General features: G+C 47.2%; 1 protein-coding gene across 1 annotated transcript in view; it reads left to right on the plus strand.

Moving 5' to 3' along the window:
- The window catches only part of LOC146860841 (uncharacterized), a 915,295-nt gene that overhangs the window by 653,696 nt on the left and 234,887 nt on the right, over positions 1 to 26,712 (plus strand). The gene's annotated exons all lie outside the window — the stretch shown is intronic.

Consider the following 26,712-nt stretch of genomic DNA (forward strand, 5'->3'; position numbering starts at 1 on the left):
AACTGCCTCTTTACACATTTTTGGGGTTCGTTTTTGCTGCCCAACTCAGGGAGCGAGAGAGAAAATGGCGGCCGCCGCTTCCTGGTTTCGACCGATTCGAATGTTTACTAAGAGCTAAGAGCCAATCAAAATCGCGCTCGCGCACGCCACCGTACGCGTACGGTAAGCGCACCGTAAGCGCACCGTAAGCTGGCTCAGATATATATATTGATTTAAAGGCTATTTTCTCAGAATCTACTGAACAGATTTACACCAAACCTACAAAAGGCACTTCCTTGACCTGAGGACTACCTCTCTGCCAAATTTCAAGTAATTCTGTTCAGCCGTTCGGGCTGTAGCTGTGTCTAAAGGTCCTATGGAAAAATGCATGGGAAAAACGCGTTTTGGGACCCCCCTTTTATCTCAGCCCCCGCTTCACGAATCCCCCCGAGACTTTCAGGGTAGGAGCGGAGCGTAGCGCCCCACCTATTTTGAAAAATTCGCAAGGATTCGTCGACCGGCGCCAAAGTTATTCAAAATAGAATGTTGCGGATTTCCTATGGAAACGTGGTCCTAACTATAACTACCTACTGGCGACCGCCAGTAGGTAATATATATATAGATATATATATATATATATTTATTTATATTTATATATATTACCTACTGGCGGTCGCCAGTAGGTAATTATAGTTAGGACCTCGTTTCCATTCAAATAGCATTTTTTCTTTTGCCAATATCTTTAGTGCCGTTTGACGAATCTTCACGAAATTTTCAAAATTAGTGGGGTGCTCCGGTCAGCCTGTCTTGCAAGTTTTAGGGTAACTCGTGAAGCGGGGACTGAGAAAAAAGGGGGGTCCCAAAATGCATTTTCCCCATGTTAATTTCCATAGTAAACTTTAGACAAAGCTACAGCCCGAACTGCTGAACGGAATTACACCAAATTTGGCAGAAATGTAGCCCTTGGTTCAGAAAGAGCCCTTTTTTTAAATGGTGTATATTCGTTCAGTAGTTCCTGAGAAATTAGAAAAAGAAAAATATAGATATCTGAGTACCGAGGAGGAGTCACGACTCCTCCCGGGCACAAGCTTCACTCTGATTGGCTGCCAACACTCCAAACTAGGAAGTGTTGGCAGCCATCTTGTGACTCGGTAGAACCGAGTCACAAGAAAATTGTTTTTTTTAAAACAGAATTTGCGCTGGGTGCGGGAATCCTGCCGAGAAAATAAAAAAAATTAAGCGCGGACTCCCGCGCTTTGTTATTGTTAAGCCCCTGGGTGGGTCAGGTCCTGGGGGCAATCACGAATTATATAGCAGGGGCTGGCGGGGGCCCCCGCAGCCCCGGGGACCACCACCTCCCTGAGGTGGTGGTCCATGATTGATGATTTGTGGGGGGGACACGCAGCTCCCTCGCAACCACGGGGACCCCCACCTCCCCGGGGCTCTGTTTTTTTAATACAAATGTGTGTGGGGGGTTCGAGCCCCCACACACATCCCAGGGACCACCACCTCCCCGTGGCACTCTATATTTAAATGATGGCCCTTGGGACCGCCACCCCCCACGGCCGGCACTTGCAATGTCCCGGGGTGCCCACCCCCGGGACATTGCTGTTTGCTATGGCAGGGCGGGAGCCGTGCGGCTCCCGCCCTGCCATAGCAAACCCTGCTTTGCTTCATTAAAGCGAGAGCAGGAAAACCTGCTCTCGCTTCAATGGAGCAAAGCAGGATTACTTTTGAGCAAGGGGAGCTGCACGTTTTAATCTTGTAATGATTGTGTCGCCAACATATACAAACCCGCTCTGGATTTTTAAGAGCACACTGTGTTCAATTTTGTAATTTCTTCTTCAGAGCTATCAACTATAATACCTGTGTCCTGTTTGGCACCTCCTCCTGTTATCAACTCTTTATTTTCCTTAGAGTCCTGTTCTGGACAAAATAAATGAAACTTAACATCAACACAAACTGTTTCTCCCTCTGCCACAGTACCATGCACAAATGCTCTATTAATTTCTCCGAAACATAAAGCAGGTGTTTTCACATAGTACAGCCTCCTAACTAAAGTTTGCATTGTTGAGAGGTGTACAGCTTACATCCTCAAATGATGAAAGGTACTCTGGAACACATTCTTTGATAAACAAGATAATGAGTGTCCCTCCACATTTGTATGCTTTGTAACCTTGCAAGGATCCAATCCTTGTAAAGTACTTATTATGTGTTTTAATCTTCGCCCAGGAAAGATATCTAGAAATGTTGTTAGTATATCAATGTTTTGCTGTTGAATACTACAAACACTACCACATTTCCATTTGTGTACAGGGCCTGACTACACCTTCCCTGTACCTCTTCTGCAATAACTTGCTCTACATTTCTACATACCATCACCTCTTTCGCTATAGGAGTGCCATTACATTTCATAACATCGTCCTCGTTCATCAATAGTGTGAACTAATGTGTTATCCTCAAGATAGCTTTCTTCATTAAAGAAAGGCTCTATAGTAGAAGCATGTATCCATTCTCCATTAAAAACTGTACAAAAGTTACTTCTTTTCACTAATCTTTTCTTCTGGTTTTGTCTCCTCATTTAAGCACTATTTTCTCAAGAGTCTGCATTCTATTTATAATGAAAATGAAAAGCTTCCTCCTCAAAGCAAAGGCCTTATCAACCACTTCCTCAACTTTTTCTTTCTGTTTCATTGCCTCTCTCCTTCTTCATATTTCTCAGTAGATTTACAACCACTCTACTACAAAACATCCTGGCTCTGATTTCCTTATACTTTTTCTGTCTCCTGGTTAGGGTGTGTCCGTCTATGTTATATATGTCCTGTTCTTGTAATATATATCTTCTCCACTCTTATTCTTTCTCCTAGTTTGCTTTTTATATTCAATAGTTTGTAATCTTTGCAGGTGTCATATACATTTTTCAGAAATGACTTTGTCCTCTTACCAATAGCTCTTTTATTTTCACTACTTTTTCTGCCTTTTCTCCCTTTTGTGTCTCAGTTCTGCAGAAATACCGTAGTTGCTTCTGTTGCTTTTTCCTCAGAGCTTTTCTAGGCATTATAACTGTTTGCAGTTATGTAGATTTTGTTATGTAAAAAAGTATATTTAAATGTTTACTCCAGGTCGGAGGAGCCTAGCGCGCAACCAAGATGGCCGCGTAGGTGCGAGGCTCCCGAGGACCTCCGCAACCTCCTACGTTTATCCTGTCTTCATCCTGCCTCGGTTGAGGGGACTGTGTTGGTGAGCCTGAGCCGAGGTGGTACCCGTTTCCCGTTCTCGAATCGGACTTCGGGTACCGGAGTGAGCACCGATTGAAGTTTGCGGCCTACTTCTCGCCGGACCCCGGATTTGCGCTAGGGGGTGACCCAGTGGCAAAGTGAACAACAACGGCGGGCTGGGCCTGGCGAGTCGCGTACCCCGCACTTTCGCTTTCACTTTCGCACCCCCTTGCCGTCTCTGCAAGTGAGATCGCGGAGCTCTTTGTGTTGGTGTGGCCTCGCTGGGAGACCCGGCCTGCCTGCCGGCTGTGACCCACCCCGCCGATCTGGGGTGGCCCCCCGGAGCTCGTGGCCTTGATTGCTTGCCCTCGACGGCGTAGCTGGTGCGGGTGTGAGACCCGTGGCGATGGCCGCGAAACAAGATGGAGATCGGTCGAAGACCAAGTCGACCCGGCGTGGCGCCGTACATCAGGCCAACATCATGGACCGCTATACCCTCCAGAAGGGATCTCCCGGCGGACCGCACAAGTCCTCTGAGGGCCCCCCTGATGCCCCGGATTTGCCCACGGATCTGACTCTGCAAGACGTCATGGGCGCCATTGCTGAGATGAAGGCCTCGGTGGGCCAGCGGTTCGACACCTTGGCGCATAAGATCGACGCGGTCCTCGTGGATGTCGGCCTGGTGAGGGCTGATCTCTCCAAGACCAACGACTGGGTTGATTCTTTGGCCCAAACCGCGTCAGGCCTCACGACTGAGGTGGCGGCCCTCCAAACGGAGGTGCACCGACTTCGTCAGGCGAGTGCGCTTATGGATCGGCGCCTGGAGGTTTCCGAGAGTCGGGCCCGGAGGAATAACATCCGCATCATCGGAGTACCCGAGGGACGGGAGGAGGCGGCGGCGGATCTTTTTGTAGAGGACCTGATCGCTACCCATCTCCAGCCTCGGGGACTGAGTAAATTCTTTGCCGTGGAGAGGGCCCACAGAGTTCCCGGGGGAAGGCCGAAGGTCGGAGCCCCTCCGCGGGCTCTCATTGCCCGGATTTTTAACTTTCGGGACAGGGACGCGATCCTGCAAGCCTCCAGACTGCAAGGGCCGATTAAGCTGGAAAATATGGAGGTGAACTTTTATCCTGATTTTACCCAAGCGGTCCAGAAGCAGAGACTGAGTTTCCTGGGCGTCAAGCGCCGGCTCCGGGACATGAACTTAAAATACGCCATGCTCTTCCCGGCCAAGCTGCGGGTAGAGGTGGATGGTGAGACGCACTTTTTTGATCGTCCCGAAGCGGCCGGGGACTGGCTGGACACTCTGTCTGGGGGTAGTGATCGAGATGGTGGGGGGGGGCAGCGGGAGGAGACGGCCCACTGGATCGGGACTGAGGGGTTGATGTTGGGCCTCACTCTGGACGTCTATGATGCCACTTTCGACCAAGCTTCTGTCTTTGTTCTTTCCCCTCCCTTGGAGGTTGTGTGGGGTCTAGAAGGGGTACTCTTTCCTCCTCTAGGGGGTCTAGCTAGTTTCATTATATAGGGGCGACAGGCACACTGCAAGTTGGGGGGGCTGTCTGGGCTCATGCAGGGGTGCAGGGAGGGGAGAGTTTTGTTGGGGCGGGTGGGTTGGGGTGGGGTGTTGTTCGTTTACACCACAAGGCAAAAGTATCGTTGTGTTATTTCTAAAGTGCTCTCTGGGGGACGAGTGATGGCTTCTGTTTATGATGGGGGGTAGGGGACTGAGTCTGTTGTCCTGGAATGTCAATGGATTGGGGGACAGGATAAAACGAGGTGTGGTCCTGCAGTTCTTGAAGCGAATTTCGCCCGATATAGTTTTTCTGCAGGAGACACACCTCATTGGCAACTCCTTTTGTGCTATGAATCGACGGGGCTACCGCCTTGTGGCCCATTCGGGCTTCACGTCTGGTTCAAGGGGTGTGGGCATTATGGTTAAGAACTCGCTCCTGTTGGAGATTGATGAGGTGCTCCATGACGACAGGGGACGTTACACGGTTTTGGTGGGTAGAATGGAGGGCAGAGTGGTCGTTTTCGTGTCTGTCTATGTCCCGCCGGGGCTGCAGACGACCACCTTTGCGGATCTGGGGCGCCTCCTCCTTGGCCTTTCGGAGGGGATTCTAGTGGTGGGGGGGATTTTAATGCTGTGGTTTCCGGAACTGTGGATCGTTACCCCCCTAGGGATCTCCCCCGTGCCCAGGCGTGGTTGTCTGGCCTCTTGGATACCTTGGGGCTGGTGGATTGTTGGCGTCTGAAACATCCCACGCAGTTACAGTACACCTTCCATTCAGGGGCTCATGGTAGTCTCTCACGGCTAGATTATGTCCTGGTTCCGGCGGCGCATGTGGGGAGGATAGGGAAGGTGCGCCATTTGGCACGGGGTATTTCGGACCACTCCCCGCTCTTGTTGCACTTTGATATTCTTCCGAGGGGAGAGGGTAGGGTGGTCCCGATTAATCCCTGGTACCTGCGTGACCCCACCATTCGCGCAGAGCTGGTTAAATCCCTTAAGGGCTACTTTGACGAGAATGTGGGGTCTGTGTCATCGGCGGTCTCACTGTGGGAGGCGTTCAAGACGGTACTCCGGGGAGAGGCCTTGTCCCTTATTTCCCATTCCCGGAGGCGCGAGCGGGAGGAGGTGACCCGTGTTGAAGCTGAGATAACCGAGTTGGAGGGTGATCTAGAATGTGGGGTGACGGATGACAAATTACATGTTCTCCGACTCAAGCAAGCGGCCTATAAGGCCCTCGTCACGGAGGCGGCCAGGGGCCTCAGTAGGGAGCAACAGGGGAGACTGTATGATGTGGGTGATAAGGCTGGTAAATTGATTGCGTGGCTGGACAAAAAGGAGAGAGCGAGTCGAGTTGTCCCGTTGATTGAGAAACAGAATGGTGTGTGTGTCACTGAACCAGAAGAAATTGTCTCCTGCTTTGCAGACTATTTCCGTGGGGTGTATTCCCCAGTGTCCTCCCGCTCTGAAGAGGATTCCCATGCCCTGCTCAGGGATATCGCGCTGCCTTCCCTTTCGGAGGAGGACAGAGTGTCGTTGGACGCCGCTCCAACTTCCGAAGAAATTGCCCTCGCCATACGCTCGGTCGCTTCCGGCAAGGCCATGGGTCCTAATGGTCTTCCCATCGAGTTGTATAAACTGCGACCGGATACGCTGGCGCCGCATCTCCGTGCTATGTTCCTCGCGGCCCACTCGGCGGGTTCCCTCCCACTAGACCAGCGTCTAGCTACTATCGTGGTTATCCATAAGGAGGGGAGGCCACGGGACCGGGTCACATCCTATCGGCCTATTTCGCTATTGAATGCGGAGCCCAAAATTCTCGCCAAGGTGTTGGCCAATCGCCTGGTCGGCGTAGTGTGTGACTTGATTCACCAGGATCAGTCCGGCTTTATCCCTCATCGCAACACAGCGCTTAACCTGCGGCGTTTGCATGGGGTGCTCGCACGTGTCCCGTTCATACGGGAGCCGGCCATTTTGGCGTCCTTGGACGCCACTATGGCGTTTGACACACTTGAATGGCCATATATTTGGGCGACGCTCGCGAAGTTTGGGTTTGGCCCAGGATTCATCGGTTGGGTAAAATTGTTGTACTCTGGCCCGCTGGCGCAGGTGGTTGTGAACGGTAGAGTGTCGGCATGGGGCACGCGACAGGGCTGCCCATTATCACCGCTCCTCTTCGCGCTTGCCCTGGAGCCCCTGGCGGGGTGGCTGCGGTGGGAACCTTCTATTCGTGGTCTCCGCTGGTCCCCCGAGTATGAGGACCGCGTATCTCTATACGCTGATGATATTCTCCTGTACCTGGCTTCCCCACGTAAATCACTGATAGTACTGGTCGACGTATTGCATTCATTTGGCCTTAACTCCGGCCTTGTCATCAACTGGGCTAAATCGTGCGTCTATGTTCTCTCTGGGGAGGATCCTATCCTTCCGCGGGGCTGTCCTATCCAGATCGCCCCGCGGGGATTTAGGTACCTGGGTGTCTTCATTACCCTGGACGCGGAGGCCCGATATAGTCAGAACTTGCTTTCCCCCCTCCAGCGCCTGAAGGAGGATGTCGCGCGTTGGAGGCGCTTGCCGCTCTCGCCGCTCGGCCGGGCGGCATTGTTTAAGATGATGTCGCTGCCGCGTTTCCTGTATGCTCTGCAGAACACAATGGACGTCGTCCCGGCGCGCTACTTTCGTGAGGTGGAGAGTTTGCAGCGCCGACTGTTCTGGGAAGGTAGACCGCGTATCGCCCTGGCGAAGCTGACGCTCCCGTGGTATGACGGGGGGATTGCCCTCCCGGATATCAAACGGTATTATTGGGCCTCCCAGCTGGCTGCGATTAATCACGGCCTGTACGGGCCCGCTCTAAACCCGGCCTTTGAAATGGATAAGATGTTACTGCCGGGTGGCGATTATAACCGAGCGCTTTACTCCAGCTCGCTTGACGCACGTCTGACGGGCCCCACGCGTGTCATGGTACAAGTGTGGCACGCGGCTAACGTGGCGATGGGGTGGAAAGATCGTTTGACCCGGGCGTCGCCACTATACGCATCTGAGCAGTTGGGCTCCTTGTGGACCTCGAAGGGCTTTGAGAAGTGGGACATGATAGGCATCAGCAGGGTGGGTGATCTCTGGACGAGGGGGGGATTCAAAACGTTCGAGATGCTGCAGACAGAATTCCGGTTGCAGGACAGGGAGTACTTTCGGTATATGCAGATCCGTCATGCGCTATGCTCCGTATTCCCGGACGTTGCCTCCATCCCGGAGTATTCCCCTCTGGAGGATAGAGTACTAGATGGACATGTACCGGACAGCACGATTTCATTAATCTACAAAAAACTTATCAATGACCGCTCGGGACTGCTGACTAACCTTCGTGAGGCATGGGTTGCCGATGGATTGGAGCTGGATGACGAGGACTGGGTATCTGCGGTGGCCTCCCCGAAAGAGGTGGCCATACCGGCCCGCCTTCGTTTCGTCCAGCTCAAGATACTCCATAGGGTCTATGTTACGGGGCCAAGGCTACTGCGTATGGGCTATGCTGTGGACGGGTTGTGTAAGCGTGGGTGTGGTTCTTTGGGGACCTTTCTCCATATTTTGTGGGAATGCCCGGAGGTGGAGCGATTCTGGCGTGGTGTGCATGAGGTCCTGCGGGTGGTTACGCGTGTGTCGCTGCTGCCCGAAGCGAGGAGATGCCTTCTGAATGTGTGGGAGCCAACCGACTACTCGGTGCCGCAGACGTGGTGGGTGACTCTGGGATATATGGTGGCCAAACGCGACATCGCTCAACTGTGGGGTTCCCAGAGGTCGCCGACTGTCTCGGCATGGAAGGATAACATGGATTGGTGCATGTTTCGGGAAAAGGTAGTGTATGTTGCGAGAGGTAAGCCTGGGACATGGGTGAAGGTATGGGGCCCATGGAACGCCTACCGCGGGGGAATCTGTACCCCGCCGTTATTGCCCGATCCGTCACCGGCCCCGTCCCCCTAACCAGTTTATCTCCCCGGTGCCGGGCACTGAGTCCCCCTAGTCCCCGTCCTGACCTTTTCCCCCCCTTGATACTCCTATGGATTGGTAGGGTCCCCCCTCTAGGGGAGCACATGCTGCTGTTTCCGATTGTGGGTTGCCTTGTGGATTTGTTTTTTGTTGTTATTTATATTAAAATGAAACCGTTATGTGGGGTCCGGAGGGTGTGGCTACCACCGCTTCTAACTCCTGTGCATTTCCCTTTGCCGCGGCATGCGCGCTATTGTTTGTATCACATACTCCTCTTGCTTCCTAGCGGCCGGCCTGAAGGTTGTAGGCCCATCTTTGTATATTTTTTGAATTTTGTAATAAACGGTTTAAAAAACAAAACAAAAAAAAAATGTTTACTCCAGTCAACATACCAACGACATTACTACTGAATTACACGTAATACAAAAACAGTTTTAATGTTATGTTGCAGTTTTAAATCGACAGATAAACCTAACTATATAACTACATGCACTTACTTCACTATCCCAAATCCAAAGCAAAACACAAAACTTAATTTATTAGTTACCTGTTAACATTATAGCACCCTCTCTTATAACACAGCTGCCCCATATCTTAGTACTCACTTATACATGGTAAAAGACCAGTTAATCCCTTCAGTAGTAAATTTGTAAATGAACATCAACCAAAGTGTAGAAGTGCATACAGTGTCTCAATACTATAAACCTGAAAACACAACATAAGAACTATTTGTGTGCCCCTCTACCACTGTGTCACTGGTGGGGTTAGTGTCTCAATATGTTTCTACTTAAAAGCATCAGATTTTAATTTTTGGAAATGGTGCATATAAAAATCTACACATTAATCTCTATCACAGCATATAGCTCACTAATTATTCCAAGTACATGTAAAGAGTGTGTGACCAGACACATATACAATTCACCAGATGGTTCTAAAAGACTACATATTCCTTACTAAAACTTGTAGATTCATTTGTTTGTGGTTGAGTACATCAATACGCCCTGGATGAATGAATGAGTGCATAGGTAGTGCCTAGGTGATTCCCTGAGGATACAGGTAGTGCCTGATGATTTCCTGAATATGTGAGAACTCCATGGGTCATTCCGTATCTGCATAGTTACTGCCTGCATGTTTCCATGAGTATATCACTAGTATCTGGGTGTTTGGATCAGTGCATCAGTAGTGCCTGAATTATTAGATAAGTGCATGACTAATGTCTTAATAATTCAATACATGCATAGATAGTGGTTGGATGATTAAATGAGTGCAACTCTAGTGCCTGGATGATTGCAGGAGTGCATAAATATTATTTAGGTGATTTATAGCGTGCAAGGATAGTGTATACGTGATTGTTTAAGTGCATACATAGCACCTGCCAGATTGGGTGAGTGCTTGAGTAGTGTTTCATTGATTGGATGAGTTTATGGCTGCTGCCCATGTGTTTTTGGTTAAGTGAAGAGGTAGTCCCTGGGTGTTTAAATAATTACATGGATAGTGCCTGGATAATCGAATGAGTGTATCAGTACTGCCTGGCTGATTAGATGAGTATATGACAACTGTGTGAGTGATTGCACGAGTCCTTTGTTAAAACTTGAGTGATTGTATGAATGCAAGTGTAATGCTGGGGGGATGGTATTAGTGCAAGAGTTTGGCCGGGGTTATTGAATGACTTCATAGGTACTGGATTAATGATAGATTTACTGCTGTGGTACTCCCTGCGCAATTACATGAGTGCATGAGCAGTGCCTGAGTATTTGGATGTGTGCATGGGTTATACCTAGGTGTTTGAATGACTGCATAGGTACAGCCTCGGTGATTGGTTATTGCCTGGGTAATTGAATGGATGCGTGGGTAGTGCCTGTATAGTTCAATGACTACATAATTAGTACCTGCATGATTGAAAGATTGCATGTGTGTTTCCTGGGTAATTGAATAAGTGCCTGGTTTGTGAATGAGTGATTCGAGGACTGCCTGAGTAGTGGCTGGGCGACTGGATTAATGTCTGAGTAGTGCCTGGCTTACTGTGAAAGTACCTCCTTTGCTGTTAGATACATATCAGTTGTGACTATGTCTGTGACTCATTGTTTAAGTCCTTCTATAAGTCTCAAACTGCCTGTTTTAGTGTTTCTATCCTTTTCTACTGAGCTGTGAGTGAGTGAAGCCTAGATATCACGCTTGACATTTAATCAGATACATGGCTGTCTAGGAGCATACATTGCTCTGTTACTCAGCGTGCACATAAATCAGCAAGCTTCTAATTGTTCTAAAACTGAAAAGAACAATTCTCACTTTTTCAAAGCACAACATTTCTTAATGGCATACCTACAGCATTTCTCAAATATTTCTTGTGTCTTTAAAAACATATATTTAGTTTTTCTTTAAGAAAGGTTACACACCAAGTGAAGCTAGCACAAGAACTCTCAAGAGACATTCTGCACTATTAATCCTTCATGCTTAAAGAAATACACTACCCTCACCATATACATGAGATTTTCAACAGCCTTAAAGAACACAGATCACCATGTAAACTTATATGTGATTTCATAAAAGATATACACCTTCAGGCCTTCTTTCCAAAAATATATAGTTCTCTACATCTTTAGGTAAACTAAAGAGTCTCATCGTATATATAACTATCTGCAACCAGAAAAAAACATATCTCACCAACTAAACAAATGCAAACCAGTCATAGAAGTTTAAAACTACATTGACAAACACTTCCTAATACATACCTAACAAGTATTACTACTTTATAATTTATATACAGGCGCAGCACATATTCTTATCTTTTATACATGACTATCATATAGTTGTGCTTTTTATGAATCTGTTGCTTCGCCATGCACTAAAAGCTAACACATCAGCAAACACACAGATCTGGTACCCCAGTAGAGCCAAACACTGAGAGATCTTAAACACCAGTCACTAATTGCAACTAAACATATTCAATCTAGAACACACACCCCCAATCTTTAAACTTAGTCAACCTCCAGAGATTTTTACTCCGCAGACGTATGCACTGGCATACATTTCCAGAACCAGATGTATACACACCCCCTCCCACCACCCCCACACAGAACTCCCCATGTGGGAATTAGCAAGCAATGGTGTAGCAAGTGCAGTGGCACTGGGGCCCAGAAGCCTGTTGAAGCCTGTTTTATGACTCAGCCAGTAGGGAAAAGAAAGTGGGTGTCCTTGCTTACACAAGGGCCCATTACACATTTGCTACACCACTGGTCCAAGTTTATTTTAGAAAAGGTTTTTCTCCTTGCCAACCTCACCAGCAACTTCAGTTTTCTGCAATTCAAGAATGCTGTACTTGGATCCCCAGTTGGACCCCGCAGTATCATTATGTCAGAGATGACCCCCTCTCCCGAGTAGTTGATGATGTCCCAAGCAAACCACACAGTAAAACGAGAAGGAATGAGTTCCACAAGGACATTCCAACACTTTTACCCAAGTTGAATCGCGATCTTAGCAACTGAGAAAAAGCAGATGCCCATTAGTTCTTTGATTTGTAATCAACACTCCCCCTGTACTGGATGGTTGCGAGGCTGGACAAAGCTGAATGACACTACACAACTGAGGCCCCATGACACACATATAGGAATAGCAGGGTAACACTACAAGTCCCAGGGGATGTGGCAGGGGTCAGACGATCTGTGAAGACCAGAGAGGGAAAGAGAGAGAGAGAGAGAAAGAAAGGGAAAGAAATAGAGAGAGAGAGAGAGAGAGAGAGAGAGACAGAGAGAGACAGAGAAAGAGAGAGAGAATGGGACAACACTTAAGAGACCGGTCTTCAATTAAAGAAGAAAATACAGGCTATTATCGAGGCACAGACACCGCTCCCCTGAATACATCACTCACTATGAGACATGATCTGAGGAAGAGCCCCCACATACAGCCACAATGGTGTACCGCACCACACTACCAAATGTGAAATAACTTGTGCGTCACAAAGGGTGAAAAGCTGCACATCACAAATGCATTCTATAAGAACTCCGCCACTGAAGAGACTCTGATACTGCGAGGTCACTCTAAACTTTCTCCCTTTTGAAACTGATATTTCATGTGCACCACTCAAGTTTTTGAAAGGTTAGGAGATTAGCCCAGTTCTAGGGTTTTCATGAGGGCATTGTGGGTCTCTCAGGGCTGCTAGAGGCTGCTAGGGAATGTATCACTTGCAGTCTGCCTTCACTTGTGAATCTGGTTCACACTGAACACCACCACAGCCCTAGTAAATTCATCATTGTCGATTGCTTGGAAAGAGTTATGAAGATATGTGCACCCTGTCACCAGCATAATAGTGCATGAAGGAGCACCCAGCGTTGTCACAATTTGATATGGTTTGATTTAGATTTAATTTAACGAGCTTTGACACCAAAGGTTTCCTGGCACTGAACATCAAGTATCAGCTTGGTTAAAGAAAGCCAAGGATTATTAAAACAGATGGGGTTTAAGGATTTTCTTAAAAGTGATATAGTGAGGAATTCATCTCAGGGCTAGAAGTAACCGATTCCACAACTTGGACCTCAGGTGCCAAAAAGAGCAAACCCCAAACTGCACTATTATTTATTTAGATTATTTACAGTTTTTTGTAATGCGCTAAATGCCTTTTCCAGTCACCTCAAAGTGCCATGTTACTGATGCCATGTTAGCTAGTAGCAGTAAGAATGTTAAAAGTGTTTAACAGTTTACATTTGAATTTCACGATTGTGCTCCTTTTTTAGCACAATTTCAATATTAACCCACACACTTTTTTGCTAATGATTAGAGGCACACTTATGTAATCCACATTTGTAAAGCGCGAACAATCACCCGTAAGGGTCTCTAGGCGCTGGGGGCCAACGGGAAGATTAAGCAAGCTATTGCCCAGAGTCACATGGTGCTGGGCTAATCTGCCGCCGGCGATCGAACCGTGATCCTCAGGTTCCGGAGTCAGTCGCCCTGGCCGCGGCGCCACACCTCTTCCCTAAGTGCTAGACGGATTCGTTTAATGCCCAAAGTTTGCACTGTGGGTCTCATCCTTCCCCCCTCTTAACAAATCAGGACCCTTTAACATACACACTTCATCGTACAGTGGTTTCAGTGTCATTATGTATTAATTGCATCGCTTGTAAGAAGGTGATTCATGTAGTCGGCATGAATGAAAGAATTTTGTACAACTCCGTGAGCTGATGTATTCGGCGCTTGTGATGATTACAAGAAAAGTGGAGGGCAAAGTCTGCTGCCAGTATTCCTAATGATGTACGATGGAAGCTTATATACAATCAACAAGAAACAAGAGGGAGGCTAACCCCAAACACATGAGCGCAACACACACACTGTAACCAATAAGTAACAGACACAAACATGCACATACACAAAAAACACACACACGCACGCACAGAAACCAATAAGCATCAGACACAAACATGCACACACTATACAGAAATGAAACTATTTAAACCTGCATATTGAAGACAATCCATACACTCCAGAGCAGGGAAGATGTTGATTAACACACAGATCGAGTGCGGTCAATAAACAATATGCGTATATAGCGTAGACAACAAAACACAGACAGAGATATAAAAAAGGCAATGTAAATAGAGTAAATACATTAACCCCTTCTCTGCTAGGACTCCCCCCACCCTCCCTGTGCTAAGCCTTTTTGGGGCTTTTTGGGGTAGTTTGCGCTTAGGCCCCTGTAACTTTTTGACCACATTAGGTATCCATGCCAAATATGCGTCCTTTTTTTCCAACATCATGGGGAATCTAAAGGTACCCAGGGTTTGTGAATTCCCCTGAAGGGGACCCAGAAATTAGCCAAAATACAGGTAAATTTTGTTTTTTTGTGGAAAAATTGCAAAAAGGGGCTACAGATAAAAGCATCTGTTTTTTTCCCTGCAAATGGTATCAAAAAAGGGGTTGTGGTGCTGAAATCACCATCTTCCCAGCTTTCAGGGACAAGCAGACTTTTGTCAGAAAACCAAAATATTTTACACAGTTTTGGCATTTTTCTGGGACATAGCCTATTTTTGCTATTTTTTGTGCTTTCAACCTCCTTCCAGGTTATGGTAGAAATGGGTATGAAAGCAATAACGGATCCTGGAAAGCTGTACATTTTAGAAAAGTACACAAAATTCTGAATTCAGCAAGGGGTCATTTGTGTAAATCCTTCTAGGTTTCTTTATAGAAACTAACAGTTAAATATAGGAAATATTGAACATTAGTTAAAAAAACAGCCATTTGTGCCAACAATTTCGCCTGTAACTTCTTCTAATTGTGACAGCTGTTTGAAAGCAATATACCGTTACATCTGGTAGACCTTTCTGGCTGTGGGGATATATAAGATGTGTAGGTTCACCAAGAACCCGACAAACCCAGAGCCAATAACTGAGCAGCGTCTTGCAATGTTTTTTCATTATGTTCCGGGTATATAGCAATTAATTTGGGAAAATATATACATGGAAAAATCTGTATGAAAGACACCTATGTATTTCTGAAATTGGAACAGAATATAGAGTTTAGAAACAGTAGATATTTGCACATTTCCGAAATTGTGAGTACCCAAAACTAGCATGAGACTTATAGGTCATTTTTCAAAATGACTTCTTTTTTACACATTGTCTTTCATTTGGAAGGCAGAAATGCATCAAAAGTCAATAGGTAATAACAGTTGCTCTACAATTCTGTGTAACCCTAAGTCTCCCAATAAAAATGGTACCTCACTTGTGTGGGTAGGCCTAGTGCCTGTGACAGGAAACGGTCCAAAATGCAACGTGGACACACTTTATTTTTACAGTGAAAACTGACCCTTTTTTTGCGAAGTGCCTAGCTGTAGATTTTGAACCCTAGCTCTGCCGCCGCCTAAGGAAACCTAGCAAACCTATACATTTTTGAAAACTAGACACCCAGGGAAATCTAGGATGGGGTGACTTATGTGGCTCTCACCAGGTTCTGTACCCAGAATCCCTTGCAAACCTCAACATTTGTAAAACAAACCACATTTTCCTCACATTTCTGTGGTGGAAAGTTCTGGAATCTGGGTGGATCCACAAAATTCCACCCACCCCTCGTTCCACAAAGTCTTCTAAGAAAAACGGTACCTCACTTGTGTGGTTAGGCCTAGTGCCTGCAACAGGAAATGGCCCAAAACGCAATGTGGACACACCACATTTTCACAGTGAAAACTGACCCTTTTTTTGCAAAGTGGTTTGCTGTAGATTTTTAACCCTAGCTCTGCCGGCACCTTGGGAAACCTAGCGAACCTATACATTTTTGAAAATTAGACACCCAGGGGAATCCAGGATGAGGTGACTTGACTGACTGTCACCAAGTTCTGTTACCCAGAATCCCTTGCAAACCTCAAAATTTGTCAAAAAACCCACATTTTCCTCACATCTCTGTGGCGGAAAGTTCTGGAATCTGTGTGGATCCACAAAATTCCACCCACCCCGCGTTTCCCAAAGGCTTCCGAGAAACATGGTACCTCACTTGTGTGGTTAGGCCTAGTTCCCGCAACAGGAAATGGCCCAAAACGCAATGTGGACACACTACATTTTCACCATGAAAACCGACCCTTTTTTTGCAAAGTGCCTAGCTGTAGATTTTGAACCCTAGCTCTGCCGGCACTTAGGGAAACCTAGCAAACCTATACATTTTTGAAAACTAGACACCCAGGGGATTCCAGGGAGATATGGCCTGCATGGATCCCCCAAGGTATTCTTACCCAGAATCCCCTGCAAACCTCACATTTAGCTGAAAAGAATTCACTTTTTCCAAACATTTTTGTGTGGGAAAATTGTGGCATCATCGGGCTGACACAAATTTCCTACCACCCAGCGTTCCCCCAGGTCTCCTGATAAAAATGGTGCCTCACTCGTGTAGGAGGCCCAAGTACCCGCGACAGGCAAGGGCCCAAAACATATTGAGGCAACATCAAATTTGCCTATCACACAACATCCTGGTTTTGCAAGGGGGGTCACCTGGGTTTTTGTCCCTGTGCTCGGCGGCCAGCTAGGGAAACCTACCAAACACAAACATTTCTGACAACTAGACACCCGGGGGATTTCCTGGGAGGTATGGCTTGTGTGGATCCACCAACGTTTTCTTACCCAGAATCTCCTGCAAACCTCAAATTTAGCTGAAAAGAATCACTTTTCCCACACATTTTTGTGTGGAAAAGTTGTGGCATCACTGGGCTAACACAAATTTCCTACCACCCTGCGTTCCCCCAGGTCTCCCAATATAAATTGTGCCTCACTCGTTTGGGAGGCCCAAGTACCCGCGACAGGCAAGGGCCCAAAACGTATTGAGGCAACATCAAAAGTTCCTATCACAAAACCACCTGGTTTTGCAAGGGGGGGTCATCTGGGTTTTGAGCCCTGTGCTTGGTGGCCAGCTAGTGAAACCTACCAAACCCACACATTTCTGAAAACTAGACACCTGGGGGTTATAGGGAGGTATGGCTTGCGTGGATCCCCCAACTTTTTCTTACCCAGAATCCCCTGCAAACCTAAACTTTAGCTGAAAAAATCACGTTTTCCACACATTTCTGTGTGGGAAAGTTGTGGCATCACCGGGCTGACACAAATTTCCTACCACCCACCGTTCCTCCAGGTCTCCCAATAAAAATGGTGCGTCACTCGTGTGGGATGCAAAAAGAACTATTGATGGACAGAATGCAGAACAATGTCATACATTCACCCCAGTACAGAGATCTGGGTCTAAATCCATTGTTTTTTTGCTCACCATGCCATTCCAGTTTGGACCCAGCCATATGCAAATCATTCTTGACCCTGTGCCCAATGGGAACAGTCCAGCCCGAACTGCCAGGCCAGGTCCTCCCTGGACTGGAAACAAGCATCCTAGGACCGGTTTCGGGGTTTCAACCCTCTTCAGCCAGGATAGCTTGATTCCAGTGGCAAGGAGAGCACGGGACTCATGTCTGAGCATACCCGTCCCACTCGGGGTGACAAATGCAAAAAGAACTATTGATGGACAGAATGCAGAAAAATGTCATACATTCACCCCAGTACAGAGATCTGGGCCTAAATCCATCGTTTTATTACTCACCATGCCATTCCAGTTTGGACCCAGCCATATGCAAATCAGTCTTGACCCTGTGCCCAATGGGAACAGTCTAGCTCGAACTGCCAGGCCAGGTCCTCCCTGGACTGGAAACAAGCATCCTAGGACCGGTTTCGGGTTTTCACCCCTCTTCAGCCAGAATAGCTTGATTCCAGTGGCAAGAAGAGCACGGGACTCACGTCTGAGCATACCCGTCCCACTCGGGTGACAAATGCAAAAAGAACTATAGATGGACAGAATGCAGAACAATGTAATACATTCACCCCAGTACAGAGATCTGGCCTAAAGCCATGCCATTCCAGTTTGGACCCAGTCATTTGTTATGTTATGTTATGTTACAGTGCATTTCTATAGCGCTCGGCTACTCTAAAAGAGTGTCCCGGCGCTTTCCACAGGCAGCTACAGAGTATACGTCACAGGTACTTCGGCCTCCCACACGAGTGAGGAACCATTTTTATCAGGAGACCTGGGGGAATGCTGGGTGGTAGGAAATTTGTGTCAGCCCGGTGAGGCCACAACTTTCCCACACAAATATGTGTGGAAAAAGTGATTGTTTCAGCTAAATCTGAGGTTTGCAGGGGATTCTGGGTAAGAAAAAGTTGGGGGATCCATGCAAGCTATACCTCCCTATAGTTCCCTGGGTGTCTAGTTTTCAGAAATGTATGGGTTTGGTAAGTTTCCCTAGCTGGCCCCCGAGCACGGGGCCAAAAACCCAGGTAGCCCCCCTTGCAAAACCAGGTCTTTTTGTGATACGCAATTTTGATGTCGCCTCAATACTAGGCCTGGCAGATTGAGGGCTACTGCCCCCAAATGCCCCCCACTGAGGGAAGAAAGGCTGTAATGGTGGTGGGGGTGGGGGCATTGGCGTGCCCGTTTTGGGCTAGACCCCACCCTAATTACAGATGCCAATAAAAAAATCCCTGGCATCAAGTGGGCTTTCTGCCCCCCCGGGGGGCAGATTGGGGGATACTGCCCTCATCTCCCCCCCAGGGGGGGCAGAAAGGCTGTAATGGGGGTGGAGGTGGGGGCATGCCCATTTTTGGCAGCCCCCATCCTAATTACAGATGCCAATAAAAAAATCCCTGACGTCAAGTTCTCACCCCGGGGGGCAGGTTGGGGGCTACTGCCCCCATCTGCCCCCAAGGGGGGGTAGAAAGAATGAATAATGGCAATTTATTTTGGGGGAGCAAAGGCCCTTGCCCATGGGGCCGCTCCCTCCACCCTGATGTCTAGTGGGTGGATCCCTTCTTGGGGATCGCCCTCCTGGGGAGATTCTCCCCTTTATAATGATACCTCTCCCGTCTTTCTACGTGCTCAGGGGGCTGAGAGAGCCCCCTGAGCACGTAGAAAGTGAAACTGAAATGAGCCTAAAGGCTCCCGGCTGTCCTGCGCACCGAAGGGCTTAAATAAGATAATTCATACAAGCATTTGGTGCTGGCGGGACCTGTTGAGGCCGGTGCAGCTTCTACAGCCGTGCGGGGGTCCGTGGGATCCAGCAGTTACAAAGTGCAAGTGGTACATTTATTTCATGTTGGAGCAGGGAGACCCTCTGGGAGCGGAGGGGAAAGGGCAGAGCAGTAAATGCTGCGTAGGAACAGTGAGTATTGTAAAGGCGTTGCTGCCTCATTAACAGAAAGGTTGCGCTTGTGATGACTGGGGGGAGGGCTCTTAATGCAAAGTGGGGGGAAGCAAAAAGAGCTTTAAGGAGCACACCACAGTGTGCAAAACAAAAGAAAGACTCTGCCCGCTTCATGCCCGGGTGGTACCACAACGAATAATCCACACCCAACAGCCATTTCTGTCATGGGCTTCATTCCCATATGGAGGCACCAGAAGAAGCCTCAACTGGAAACAAGTCCTAGGGTCATGGAGGGCGCACACGCAACCCCAGCGAATTTAAGGGCGAAGGAATTTGAGTGAGCCAGACTAAAAAAAAAAAAGACACCGCCATTATTGATTTGCCGCGGTACTTTAAAAAAGCAGGTGCCTGCTAAAATGTTAAGCGTGGTGCCCATGTTAATATTAATATGAAAGCGGGTGCCATGCTGAAATATAAAGCGCTGTACCTGAGCGACAGGCACCAGACAGTTAAAAAGTAACCCCCTGCAGGAAAGCATGTCGTGAGTGCAATAGAAGAAAGCCATTTAAGAAAATAGTGGTCACAGATTGTTAATAAAAAATACCGATTAAAAACACAGGTAAAATGCAATTCCTCATGGGAGGTTACAAAAGGAGAAAAGTCTGTACTAAGGAGTGATTACTAGGCCTATTCATGAATCAAAAGCAACCATTTAGAAAAGACAGTAACAGGAGCCTGTTGAGAAGATGGGTGGGAAATAGTCAGAGCTTCAAGTCCATACCTGAATACGGCAAGCGCTGCCTAAGCGAGACCTAAAAAGCACAATTGCGGTACAACATTGACCTTTCTGCCAAATTTGGTCCACCGTAAAGTCTTGTTGTGCATGAACAGTCTTGGGGAGATCCATGAAGCAGGGGTCGATAACAATGGGGCTCCAAAACTTGCATTTCCCATGTTAATTTCCCTAGGGATTTTGAACACAACTACGCCCGAACCGTTGGACAGAATTACATCAAATTTGGCAGAAAAGTAGCTCTTGGTCCAGAAAGCCTGCTTTTTGGTACTTGGTGTAAATCTGTTCAGTAGTTTTAGAGATATTAAAGGAAATCCGAATTTGTATATCTGGGTTTGCGACTAATTTGCAACTATTTCACGACTTATTCGATTTGCAAATTTGTGCACAAACAGGAATGACGGTATTGGCTGGCCATACCATTAGCAGAAATTTGCAGCTGCTACTTTAAGTCATGGGACATGGACCTTTGGTCTGTAAATGAAGAACAAAAGTGGCATAAGGGGTCAAGGTAGAGGTATCCTGACCCCATGGCTGGAACATAGGGGTCTTTGTGGGACACCTTAAGCATTCAAAGCACAAAAAAACTTTTATTTACCTCATGTAATATTTGTGAATACATCACAATGCTCAGCATGGCCCCCATGTAACTGCATAATAAATTCACAAATATCTACAAAAAATACAAAAAAATAAATCACACTTACTCACAGACCCACTCAGACACTCATGCATCCACTCAAATACCTATTAAGAGACTCATGCACCTACTCACATACCCACTTAGACATTCACATACCCATTGTGAGACCCACTCAGACACTCAAGCACCCACTCACAGACCCACTCAAGGACTCACACATCCACTCACAGGCTCACTCAGATACTCATGCACCCAGTCAAAGAACCACTCAGAGACTCACATACTAACTGAAAGACCCACTCAGACACTTACACACACCCTCAGAGACCCACTTAGGCACTCACACACCTACTCACAGACACACTCAGACACTCATGCAAACACTCGCAGACTTAATCAGACACTTATGCACCCACTCGCAGACCTACTTAGGCACTCATACACCCAGTCACAAAACCACTCAGAGACTCACACACCAACTCAAAGACCTACTCAGACACTCACCCCCCCCACACAGACCCACTCAGGCACTCACACACCTACTCACAGACCCACTCAGACACTCATGCAACTACTCACAGACCCAATCAGACACTCATGTGCCTGCTTACAGACCCACTCAGAGACTCATGCACATACTCACTGACCCACTCAGAGACTCAAGCAACCACTTCAGACCCACTCATTGACCCACTCAGACACTCATGCACCCAGTCGCAGCCCCAATCAGGGATTAATGCAACCACTCACAAACCTGCTCAGACACTCACAAGCCCATTCACACACCCACTCAGAGTGCACACACTCACTGATCTATTCAGACACTCATGCACCCACTTACAGACCCACTCAGGCACTAATGCAACAACTCACAGACCTAATCAGATGCTCACAGGACCACTCAGAAACTCACTCACATATTCACTGACCCACTCAGACACTCATGCACCCACTCACAGATGCTCATGCACCCACTTACAGACCCAATCAAACACTCAGGTACCCACTCATAGACCCACTCAGAGACCCATGCACACATGTACTGATCTACTCAGACGCTCACACACACCCTCACAGACCCACTCAAACACTCACACACCTTCTCACAAACCCTCTAAGATAGGCACACACAACCACTCACAGACACAATCAGACACTAATCCACCCATTCACAGACCCACTCAGATACTCCTGTACCCACTCACTGGCCCTCAGGGACTCACGCAACCAATCACAGATCCACTCAGAGACTCACACACGTATTCACTAATCCACTCTGACACATACAAATCAATTCAAAAACCCACTCAGACAGTCACACACCCACTCACAGACCCACTCAGATACTCATGCACCCATTCACAGACCCACTCAGACACTCATGCAATGACTCACAGACCCAGAGACTCACACACATTCAATAATACACTCAGACACTCACACATCTACTGACTAACCCACTCAGTCCCACACCCAGTTCCAGACCCACTCAGACACTCATGCAACCGCTCACAGACCCACTTAGACAGTCACACACCCACTCACAGACCCACTAAGAAACTCACACACCCACTGTTTGACCAGCTCCTAGACACACACCCACTCACAGACCCTCTCAAATACTTATGCACCCAAAGACCCATTCAGAAACCTGTACACACACTCACAGTCCCACTCAGACACTCATGCACCCACTCACAGACCCACTCATGCACCCTCTCACAGACCCACTCGGGCACTCATGCAACCACTCAAAGACCCAATCAGACACTCACAGACTGTCTCAGAAACTCTCACACACACTCACTGACCCACTCAGAATCTCAAGCACATACTCATTGACCCACTCCGAGACACACATCCACTCACAGACCCATTCAGATGCTCATGCACCCAAAGACCCATTCTGAAGCTTGTGCACATACTCACAGATCTACTCAGACACTCATGCAACCACTCACAGACCTAATCAGATACTGACAGACCCACTCAGAAACTCACACACATATTCACTGGCCCAGGTAGACATTCATGCACCCACTCATAGATTCTCATGCACCCACTTATAAACCCAATCAGACACTCATGTACCCATTCAAAGACCCATGCACACACTTACTGACCCACTCAGAAACTCACACACGTATTCACTGGCCCAGTTAGACATTCACACACCCACTCACAGCCCCACTCAGACAGTCACACACCCACTCACAAACCCACTGAAACACTCATTCAACCTCTCCCAGACCCACTCAGTCACACACCCACTCAGACAGGTACACACAACCACTCACAGACCTAATCAGACACTCATGCACCCAATCACTGACCCACTCAGACACTCATGCAACCACTCGCAGACCCACTCAGAGACTTACACACACATTCAATAATCCATTCAGACACTCACACATCTCCTGACAAACCCACTCAGTCACACGCCCACTCACAGACTCACTCAGACACTCATGCAACCACTCACAGACCCACTCAGACAGTCACACACCCACTCACAGACCCACTCAGAAACTCACGCACCTAATCATTGACCAGCTTCGAGACACACACCCACTCACAGACCCTTTCAAATACTTGTGCACCCAAAGACCCATTAAGAAACCTGAACACACACTTACAGTCCCACTCAGACACTCATGCACCCACTCATAGACCCACTCAGGCCCTCAGACACCCACAGACACACTCAGGCACTCATGCACATACTCACAGACACACTCAGGCACTCACACGCCCACTCACAGACACATTCACTCATGAAACCACTAAAAGACTCAATCAGACTTTCCTAGAACCCCTCAGAGACTCACACACTCCCTCACTGACCCACTCACACACCTACTCACAGACCCAATCAGATATTCATGCATCTACTCTCAGACCCACTTAGAGATTCAAGCAACCCCTCACAGACCCAATCAGGTCTGTACCCTCTCACAGACCCACTCAGAGACTCACACATAGACTCCCTGACCCACTCAGACATTCACACACAACTCACAGACCCACTCAGACAGTCACACACCTACTCACAGGCCTACTGAGACACTCACACAGCTGCTCACCAACATACTCAAACACATGCACCCACTCAGAGACTCATGCACATACTCAATGACCCACTCAGGCACTCACACACCCTCTCACAGAGCTACTCAAGCACTTACATACCCACTCACAGACCCACTCAGACACTGATGTACCCACTCACATAACCACTCACACACCTACTCAGAGAGTCACATACCCACTCACAGACCTATCTAGATACTCATGCACTAACTCACAGATAGACTCACACACTGATGGAGGCACTCACAAACCCACTCAGACACTCTCACACCCACTCAAAGACCCACTCAGACACTCATGTACCCACTTAGACATCCACTCAGACACTCACACACCCACTCACATACCCACTGACAACCTTATGCAGCCACTCTCAGACACTCACAGATCGACTCGCACACCCATTGAGACACTCACAGACTAACTCACACACCCACTCAGACACTCATGCACTCACTCACACTCTCACCCAAAGTTTACAGGCTGTATTAAGGAAATAAAATATAAAAAACCTTAAAAATTCACACACAAAAACAAAGGTTATAGGGACATTGTAGTTAGGGAATTACTTAAAAAATTATAAAAAATCACAAAAAAAAACAAAGTTTACAGGGACATTATAGTTAGCAAATAACATTAAAAAAGGCATGCATGAAGGCATGCATGGTAATGGCATTTGTGAGTCCATCATACATCCATACGAGAGGCCTAAGTGAAAATACCCAAGGAAGACAATGGCTGCTGGTGGGGCTCTCCTACTTCTGACTACCCACCTCCACTCATGGACTTTTAATAGTGAGTCCAGATGATGGCACTTAAAAATATTGAACATCAAAGTCTAACTGGGTGAAGTACCCTTGGTTTCCTGTGAGAATGCTGCTATTTCACCATAAAGGTGACTGACTTAGTTTTGCGTCATGCAAACTCCTCTTGAAGAGGGCAGATCCCCATGGTGCTGGGTTAGTATTTTTCCTGATGATTTTATTTGTTTTCTACATTTCAAGGGGTTATTGTTCAATTGGACTGAGGGATTAAGGGTAGTTTAGATTTATTTGTTTGCCACCAGTAGCAGGTCTGTTGTTTTTTAAAAATTTCAGCCACCTCCCCCAAAGGCTGGGACTAATAGAACCCGAAAGGGGTATATGTATTCTTTTTCTGTATGAATATACAGCTTACTCATCACCCATGGTTCAGATTGTTTCCTTGAACACAAACGGATAAAAATCTCTAATTGGAGGATTAAGATATGGCACTCTCTCTGGAAGGAGGAAACAATAAAATTACTTTTCAAGAAACCGTCTTGAAGAAACAAGATGAATTCTGTTATCATGGCACCAGACAGCTCAAGGCAGATTTATAACTATGTCTGCAGTGTATGCTTCCACCCTGTGGGAGGATGGTTTCAATATCTTTGTTCAACTCCTTGGCCAGTTTTGTGTAGGGGGACAGAGTGATAGCTGGAGTTTGGAATGCATATATGGGTCCTCCACTCCTTATTCAGGGCCCATATCTAAAAGACTCAAATCTACAAAAAATAATATACGTCTACAAGAGCCTTGACAGGAATTACATGGCGTGTTGCTTTTTTCCATGTTCTTCAAACTGACTCAAGAATCATTTGTGCTTTGGTGAATAACGCCCCAATGCCACTATTGGAAATGATGGTCATCCACCCATTTTGGGTCTCTAATCCCACCTCACTCTCCCTGTCCCTGAAACTTGGCCCAAGGGAGGTCTCCTGTGGGCCTTCATGCTGGTGAAATGAATACTGCACTCTGTTTTGCAGAGAGACTAAATATTGGAATGGAAGTGAAATTACGATCGCAAATTGATGAACAATTTTGCTGGATAAGTAGATTCTTTGTGCTCTCAGGAGGTATGGGGAATATGGTGGGCCTGCTCCTTGCTTGACAGCTGAGAGAAAAGGTGCCATATTGGTGAAATTCTGTTCCCTGCAGGAGTGTCTCACACCTTGAAGAAGACAAATTATAGGCTACCATGATGCCTATAACTCGACGTATTCATCTAACTCCTTACCTGCTGTAATACAATTCACTGTTTTAGAATCCTCACTGATGCCATCTCTAATGAACAACACAATGATCTTGAGGCCCCCCCTTGTGATGAACAAGGTAATAATTGCTAAGACATTTTAGTACCCTCTCCAGGGCCTTCTTGACTCGGATGCTAATTGAATTTTTGATGGTGAGGAGAAAGTGACTCCCATGATAGAAGAGACATACCTCTTCTGACCCCTGTTGAGCACCCCAAAATATTTGAATGTCTCGTAGACCTACTGTCTTGCTAAATGTTGACACCAAAATATTTCCCAAAATACAAAACATCTACATTCCCTCATATCAGGTTTGAATTGCCTGGACCTATCTGGTTTTATTAAAGGTTGCCAGGCTCACAACAACATTTGTTCCACATTCCTGCAGGTCACATACGTCAAGAGGATACTGGCCCCTACTGTTCAAATGACTTTGGACACTGAAGGGACTTTCAAATGGGGGAACTGATATTTCCCCACAAAAACATTGCAAGCATGTTTTTGGGTCAAGATTGATATCCATGGTGATTACAGGATATTGCACCCCAACTTCTATAATAGACATATTGGTACACTATCACACGTGTCCCCACTGGGCAAGGGCGCCAGTGAGGACTGGTTCCTTTCCCTGTTGATTTTTTGTCCTCAGCATCAAAACGTTTACCACCTGTATCAAAGGTGACAAGACCAATGTGGAGGTCTCCTTTGGGCCTGATATACTCAGAAAGAATTGTTTTGTTCACAGATGATGTTGTGCTGAGCTTGTTCACACTGAAAATTGTCAT

This window comes from Triturus cristatus, chromosome 3_1 (assembly GCF_964204655.1).
Source record: "Triturus cristatus chromosome 3_1, aTriCri1.1, whole genome shotgun sequence".
Classification (NCBI taxonomy): domain Eukaryota; kingdom Metazoa; phylum Chordata; class Amphibia; order Caudata; family Salamandridae; genus Triturus; species Triturus cristatus.